This window comes from Taudactylus pleione, unplaced genomic scaffold, assembly GCF_031769625.1.
Source record: "Taudactylus pleione unplaced genomic scaffold, aTauple2 ptg000602l, whole genome shotgun sequence".
Taxonomy (NCBI): Eukaryota; Metazoa; Chordata; class Amphibia; order Anura; family Myobatrachidae; genus Taudactylus; species Taudactylus pleione.
Window position 1 is genome coordinate 709,427 of NW_028285004.1, and position 9,147 is coordinate 718,573.

General features: G+C 36.6%; 1 pseudogene; it reads right to left on the reverse strand.

Annotated features, from left to right (window-relative positions):
- Window positions 1-8,656: 8,656 nt before the first annotated feature.
- On the reverse strand, window positions 8,657-8,775 carry LOC148480736 (5S ribosomal RNA; annotated as a pseudogene).
- Window positions 8,776-9,147: the final 372 nt, after the last annotated feature.

The following is a 9,147-nucleotide window of genomic DNA, read 5'->3' on the forward strand; positions in this document are numbered from 1 at the left end:
AAGGACAATTTTAACTTCAAGAGTGCCAATGGCAGGTTGTGCTTCTGCTCCACCCCATACAACATATATTTTACAACAAAGGGAACATCACCTACTATCACTGCAGCAGCTCTCCTTTCCTGTACCATTTTTTCTTTGAGGTACCTCTGCATGTCTGAGTAGCAGTTTTTGTGCTGTGACCTATTGTCTTTACTGCATGGCAAACACATTATGCAACTAGTGTGATCAGTCGCATATTTGATCCCTATCATTTTCCTAATTTTGTATTATGATACTAATTAGTACACAAACTTGGTGTTTGCCACACGGCTATTGTCATTGAAACCTGCCTCTTCTCCACATGTCCTCTGTCAATTTTTGTCCTACTTTTCCTTTTTGCTCCCCCAGACTTCCCCTACCAACCTCCAATATCCTTCCTCTCTTAATAACGCTTTCCCAACACAAAGTTCACAGAAAAACAATAAATACTAAGGTAACCACACTGTCACACTTTGCTTGCTGTCACAGATTGTTTATGTTAGGTAAGGGTTTGCAGCATTAGAAAAAGACAGGGCCCTGGGAAAATTATAAAGAGATGTAAAAAATACTTTAAACTCTTGAAAAAACCCCAAGGGTCTTCTTTTTAAACGTTAATTAAAAAAACTCCAAATTTAGGGGGACCTCTCAATTTTTACATATGAACTATAAAGGTAAAATGCATTGTTTAGTAATACTCTGGTGCACAATACCTAACATAAAGAGTAAAATAAAATAAATGGCATGTAACATCCACAAATGGAAATAAGGTACGAATTTACATACAGTATTTAAGGTGATGAATATGCCTGTGGGACCACTGTCATCTATTAAACCTAAATTCAAAGCTTCAACCTCAAAATATTGTCAAAATAATAAATAAAACAAAGGAGTTCTCTCTGTAACAAAGTCATTTTTGGATTTTCCTTATTGTGTGAATTTCCACTTGCCTATTAAAAAGGTGTGAAATAACATTTTGTCACAATCATGTATCTGGTCTAGGTGGTTAATTCCAAAATGAAATGGTGTTTCTCAAATAGAATAGGAAATATATACTTCTCTGTGAAACCAATAAATGTGAGTGTAGACAGAGGGAAAACAATTACCTCCATGTCATTAAGAGAATATTTATACTATATAAATACATGATTTAAACCACTTATCTTTTCAATGAAAACATTTATAAAACTTCACAGTATAGTATTTACTTAAAATAAAAGTGTACTAAAATAAAATGCACTCAAAGTGAATTGCTAAATTTGCATTATGTAAAACTTGCACAATTTAGAGTGACAGATATCTATTTGTGTCCATTCAAATTAAGATGATCCTCAAGTCCTGCTGAGAAAGCAGTTTTTCAAGTATCCTCCACAGAAAGTGATGTCCACACTATTAGACGTTTTTCAGTAACAATATTACTGGAAATCCTGGAATTATCATTCAATGCCAACTTAGAAAATCCCAGTTGGAGCACTCTTTTATTACACTTATATTTATTTAATACACCCACTGCACAGTGGATGTTTGTTTGTTTTTCAGAGAAAATAAATATTTTTTAATATGCTAGAATACTATATACCATATGTAAATACCAAATAAGTTTTCTCGTATTCATCTTGGAGGTGAACATATATCTTCAGTTCTCCACAAACATTCACTGATTTCAAAGAATACTATGAAGCTCACTAAAAATTAGACATATGCTTTACCATAACAGTGCAAAATTCTGATCTGCATTAGTGTATATGCACAATATAACAATGTGGAGTTATGAATTGTATGTAAGTTGAGTACTTAGGTAGGCATGAACAAACAACATAAGTTTAATAAGAGCATGCACATGTATGTGTAGCATGTCCATTGGAAATGCAAACAACTGTGCATATAGAATCTAGGCATTGTACATGGCACATCGTTCAGACAATGTGAGAGTAAACCCTCTGCCCCAGTGGGCCTTCCTGCACTATTTATTATTTATTTATTACCAGTTATTTATATAGCTCACACATATTCCGCAGCACTTTTCAGAGAATATTTGGCGATTCACATCAGTCCCTGCCCCAGTGGAGCTTACAATCTATATTCCCTACCACATGCTCACACACATACACACTAGGGTTAATTTTTGCAGGGAGCCAATTAACCTACCCATATTAACCTATTTTTGGAGTGTGGGAGGAAACCGGAGTACCCGAAGGAAACCCACGCAAGCACAGGGAGAATATACAAACTCCATACAGTTAAGGCCGTGGTGGGAATTGAACCCACGACCTCAGTGCTGTGAGGCAGTAATGCTAACCATTACACGGTCTATGCTGCCCATTCAAAGAATATCACTAGAGAGTGCTTTTTTAAGGATAGTACACCACCAGCCCTTGTATAGTGCATACCGCCCAACTTTTTGAGGTGGAGGTCAGAATACTTGGGTGTGCCCAAAATTAGGAGCATGGTGTAGTGGCAAGGGGGTGAGGCCTCGCAGGAAGATGCAATACCCATGAGCAACACCCTGTTTTTGTATCCCAGAGCTGACACATTATCCAGTTACTGCTGCTCTGCTATTGAGAACAGTGGTGTTAGAGTGTCCCACCAACCTCCCCCCTCCCTGTGGGACATGGGTGGGACAGCATGACAATGCCTGAAATGTGGCACAGTTCGCTGAAATCAATTCATTTCAAATATTACAGTGTAGGCAAAAAACATGTCTTTTATGTCATTCACTTGATAAATGGTTGCAATATAATTAAAGGCTGAGAAGTAGTTGTAGATTTTGGGCACACACAGTTATTACTATAGCATTCTAATTTTCTGAGTATATCTTGTTTGAATTTGATCTGCACATGCTCACAAACAGAATGTACTTCACTGCAATGTATTAAAAGTATTAAGAAAGCATTCTTTATTTTTTATTTTTTGTTATCATAACATAATGACAAAATGCTTTAACTATAAAAAGGAGATGTTTGGAATGCATATATGGCACTTTTTCTTTCATGTGGTACTTATACTACTGTTATGTAAAACACCTGAAGAGAAATAAGACCTCTAGAACAACTATAGGTCTTTACCCATAGCTGCCCCCTTTCACTTAAATACACTTAACAGAAGCAAGGAAGAGGCAAGCAACTACTTACCAGTGAGCCTTACATCAGTAGTTGGGAAATTGATGGAAACAATCTTAAAAGAGTCGTAGATTATCTCAAATCAAGCAATTTGCAGGATCCCAAACAGCATGGATTTACTGGGGGGAGATCATGTCAAACAAATCTTATTGACTTTTTTGACTGGGTGAATAAGGGAACAGATAAACGGGGGGCCATAGATATAGCTTATCTAGACTTTAGTAAGGCTTTTGACACTTTCTGCCACATCGCAGACTGTTAAATAAACTAGAAAGCATGGGATTGGATACAAAGATAGTTGAATGGATAAGATCATGGCTGCAGGATAGGAAACAGAGAGTTGTAGTAAACGGAGTGCAGTCCCAAGAGGGAAATGTTACCAGTGGAGTACCTCAGGGATCTGTACTTAGAGCAGTGCTTTTAAATATCTTTATTTGTGATATTGCAAATGGTATTGAAGGGAAATTATGCCTTTTTGCAGATGATACGAAGGAATGCAACAGGACAGACACACCAGGAGGGGTAAAACAAATGATTGATGATCTAGGTAGACTATAGGAATGGTCAAGAATGTGGCAAATACAGTTTAATGTAAAAAAAAGCAAGATCATGCACTTGTGTCTCAAAAATCCAAAGGCTAAATATAGTATTAATGGAACTATACTGGAAACTACTGAGGAGGAAAGGGATCCAGGAGTCACTATTTCAGGTGACTTAAAGGCATGAAAACATTGTAACAAAGCAATGAGGAAGGCAAGTCAGATGCTTGGTTGCATAGGGAGAGGAATCAGTAGTAGAAAGAAAGAAGTGATAATACCACTGCATAGGTCATTGGTATATCCTCATCTCGAATACTGTGTTCAGTTCTTTAGGCCATATCTCCAGAAGGATATTAATACATTAGAGACTGTTTAAAGAAGGGCAACTAAAATGGTGCAAAGTCTACACCAAAAAACATACCAGGAAAGACTAAAAGATCTTAATATGTATAGTTTGGAGTAGAGAAGGGAAAGGGGGGACATGATAGAAACGTTCAAATATATAAAGGGTTTTATTAAGGTAAAAGAAGGAGATATTCTTCAAAGAAAGAGAAGTATTAGATCAAGAGGACATGTTCTGAAACTGGAGGGTGGTAGATTCAGAGGAAATTTGAGAAAAAATACTTCACAGAAAGGGTAGTGGACAAGTGGAATAGCCTCCCATCAGAGGTGGTAGAGTCTAAGACAGTAGAACAATATAAACATGCATGGGATAGACAGAAGTATATCCTTCAGAAGAAGTAAGAATCAAAAAGGGTTGAGGTAAAAATATGTTTAAAAATGGGGCAGACAAGATGGACCAAGTGGTTCTTATCTGCCGTCAAATTCTATGTTTCTATACACAGGACTTCACCACCACATAATAAATGTTTATGCATTTGTGCATGTGGTTTTTGCACATGTGCACAGGCTTATGCATGTGTGTGAATGAGTATATGGAAAAGTACAGGGGTGAAGCCAGGCTTTTTATAACCTGGGGCAAATACTTCCCTCATCTCTCTTTGCTTGCTCCATATATCTCATTGCCCTATTAATATATCTCTTACTGAAGTATCCATAGAGCTCTCTCACCAACCCTTTCATTCTTGTTTTATGTGTAGTTTGGATCAAGGAATGTAATGATCAACAATCATTTAAGCCTTACTTTTGATTGACAATCATTTTGTCTGATAGAATGACTATGATATTTCCATTTGAAATCAATGAGGGAATTTAATAAATAAATAAACCAAACTGCCTAGACAGCATGGTATATATTATCTTTCACAACTCAAACTTCTGCCACATTTTGCAGCCCATGTGCATTGCATAAAAGTGCAATTTTATGGACCTAGACACAACTTAATAAGAACCAAAGGGGTCAATCCAATTAGGTGTGAATTGCGAGTAGTGAGTTTGCTTCTTGAAACTTTCATGAATGCACACACCCGAAAATTCTCCAATCCAATTAAAAATACCAATTCGTTGTACTTGCACCAGAGGTTTGCATATTGACTGTAAAATGCAATGTGAGAGATCTGCATGTGAAAAGTGGGGAAACATTCCTGAAGCCCCCAAAATTGATAATTTCATTAGCAGGGCCATATAGATGGATGTTTGTGGGCATTAGGAAAGTACTGAAGATTTTGAAATGGTGTCAAATGGCTGATTTGTGCTTTTTTTGAAAAATGCAAAAAAATAATAAAAAGCAATTTTTTTTCGTTTATTGTGAAATGAATGAAATGAAAAATGCAAAAAAAGTAGGAATACATTTTATTTTGGGGTACTTTTAGGGCACTGAAAAATATTAAAAAAAGTAAAAAAAATATTTTAATTAATTAAAATTGGGGTGCCAAGACAAATTAAAAAGTTGATTATTGGATAATTTGAGGACAAATTTTTTTCTTTCCATCTATAACCGTCAGAGAGGTATGAATGGAAAATTGCAAATTCAGTCTGACTGGTTCAGTGAAAATTGCTAATTGGATTGCAAAATGAATTTGCCGTGCAAATTTTAAGAGAAAATAGCACCTTGGACCTCACAATTTGCACCTAATTGGATTGACCCCAAAGTGTTTGAAAAGACTTTAAATTAAACCATGTATTCCAATAATGAAGTCTGCACAGAAACCTAAAACTAGGTTGACATACATTTATCCTACTTCTTTTTGGAGAAAGTAGTTTACATTAAAAGTAAAATTTTTAGTTATTACATATTCAGTTATCATAAATCTCATAAATCATAAATTTATCTCCACTTCCTAATTATTCCACTGTTACAGAAATTACCCCTTTGTAGTGAGCTTAACCAATATTATTTATGCATACTTGTTTTTGAGAAGCAGTCCAGAGGTGAACATGAGGAACTAGCAGAATGGTTAAGGGAAGAGGTAGGGATAGCTATGGTAAGGTAGACATCCAGTGCACCTGTGACCCTATACTAGGCACCAGGGTACCATTCTCATCAGACATTACCTGTGCCACCTGGCTCCTACTAATCAGTCTTAAAATACAATAACTATTACTATTTAGTCCTAAAAGACTGTAAACCTTACTATATTATGTGTTAATAATGTTTTTACATGTTTAGTAACAATTTTAGGTGCCTCATTTCAAGCACTCATTTATCTTGTATAATTAATGTATCTTTAGTTGAGCTGCTTTTTTATACTTTTTTCCCAATAGTGCAGTAAACATTATTTTAAGTATAGTGAATATATTTCGACTTTTATTAACGGGGGTCTGTACAAATATCCAACGTTTTTTTGCTTGAGACACTCTCATGAATATTTATGTTATTTTATTTTCATTGTTTTGCATTTAGATTACCTGTATACATTTTATTGATATAAAAAAGTTTTAATTATCAATTCAACCAAGCTGCTTAAATTAATATGTACTGTACTTAGTTTATACCAGGGGCATAACTAGTTATTTAAAGGCCCAATAGCAAACATTTGTAAGTGCCCCTATGTACCACCCAATGGTGAAAAATGTATATAACACATGTAACTTTAACAAGGAAGATGGCCCTCCTCAGCTCTGGACCCCATTGCAGCTGCACCCCTTGCACCTATGGTAGTTACATCCATGGTTAATACCTTCTGCCACTTACCACTCCTCCACTAGCATTGTTCTTTTCTCATGTACTTTATGTTTACCCTAATTTTGGAAACTGACACTTTCTTTTTAACAGTTACTTTTTTGACAGCGCTGTTCTGGTGTACTGTTGTTTGCTTTCTATTGGAACAGTTGATACAGATTTAGGTGAAAATTAAATGGACTTGACTAGTGATGAGTGTGGAGTTCAGCAGAAAGTGAGTTAATGCACAATTGATGGAAGTGACCTAATAAACATAGATACAAGTGGGATGGTGTAGGAGCGCTACTTAGGAGTGGGGAAGTTAGATGGGGTGGACTGATGTTGCAGCTTAAGACACTGGTGGTATCCCCAATGTCACCGTATAAAGTGTAACCAATATAATATAGTGTCTTATTGGTAGCGCAACAGAGTATAAGTAGCTAGGAAAATATGTAATATCTGGCAATTTATTCTGATTAAAACATGGGTCAATATAATTGGCATGAATAAATATATAGAGCTAAAATGCAAATGATTATGTACAGTTGGATCGAGTACAGACAATGCATATATAGGTGGAAACAATTGTATCAATTAATTTAAAAACAGTCCTGTCTAGAAGAGCAATGTACTGATACAATGGGACTAGGTTCAAGTTCACAATAGCTGCATAGGGTGCTGTAATGGTTTTTTGTTGGTAGCAGTGGTTGCTGGGTGCTGCATAAATTGCAGTGTTGCAAGTGTTTGTTAGTGGGTGCATGCACTCCCTACCTCATCCTGTTGTACAGTTTGGTAACTGGCTGTTGGTGTGGCACAAACATGTGACATGATGTGAAGGGGGCTTCCTTGAACAGTCTGTGTGCCAGTTCCCTTTCCATGGTGCGGCCGCTGCATGGATTAGATGGTGGCGTTTGCTACTGTTGGCACTCCGAAGGTGAGTGTGTACTATACCTCACCGCTGGTATGGTTGTTACTGGGGTCCATCCGGCAGTTCCAGGATGTAGAAGGGGGTGTCACTAACGCATTTCACCCACTGAAATTAGTGCGGGCTTTGTCAGGGCTGTGTAGGTGTGGGACATGCAAGCTTTCTTTTACTGGAGGCTTGATTGGTTCCTAGATTGCTTAACAGACGCCAGCTTGAAGTTGATTGCAGTAGTTTGTTTCTTTTGAAGTTTGTAATCCCTATTGTTTGGATATTGGGATTTTGATCCATAATCTCATACCATTGTTGGTATTGGTATTGTAGATACATTGTTTTACAGATGCACATATGGTAATCATCCTGTGAATCTATATACAAATGAATATAGTTACATGACTGATGATATGGTTGATTGCCTGCATGAACTGAAATTAGTACATTTGTAGTAAAGTCAGGCCTGATGGTGTGAGCATGAATCATGTAGTAAATTAAGTACATTTGTATATACATATCTTCATATCTATATGTATAGTGGCAGATGATTAGGTCTTATGTGGGCGATATGTACTGATATGAGTTTAATACTAGCAAAGTCTGATCTTTTGGTATGAATAATTGCAATGGAAAGAAATTTTGGTATAAATCAGTAAATGATTAGTGGATGATTAATAAATAAAATATATGCGAGTGTAGGGGAAAAAGTATGGTGAATTTGTGGGGAATATGTTGGTTCTGTGGTGGTGTTTAAGTGTTTATTGAGGATAGTGGTACAGTATTGGGGTTATTGGTAGCGTTTCTGTTGCTCCATGATTAATAGGGGACAGAGGAGTTGGGAAAAAAGTACTGATATTTAAGGTTCTGAATGGAATAGTTTTTGATGATGAATTTTTCACATTATAATTGTAATTGTCCCTCTTTCTCATGTTGGTTGGTAAATGTCAGTCTTTTTTGCTAAGTATTGCTTAAACCCCTATGTGAAGAATTCAGCTTGCAGTGATATTTTCTACATAACCAGATATTCATGAGAGGTCTCCCAGCTCATTACTGGTCTGGCCCAACCCTGCTTAGCTTCCAAGTTCGGAAGTGTTTGGGCGTGGTCAGGATGGTATGTATGTAGAGAGCACATGATAAGCTTTATTCAGTCTTTTGGGGTTCATTCCTTCAGGAATTCTGAGAATTCAAAGTCGATGTTGAGACCTGTGGGTACGAGCATTTTCAGTTTATATATCCATCTTGTTTCTTCTTGCGACATGGAACGTACATATTTTCTGCCTCTCCATGCTGTTTTCACTTTTTTTATTGCGGTGAATGTTAGAAGGTTGGGATTTCCATTGTGTTCTTTATTGAAGTGATCAGGTATGCTGTGTGAGTCTAGCTTGTGTTTGATGTTCCTTATGTGTTCTCCTATACGTATATTCAGTTTCCTGGCTTTTCTACCTATGTATTGTAGACCACATGGGCACATAATCATGTAGATTACCCCTTTGGTGT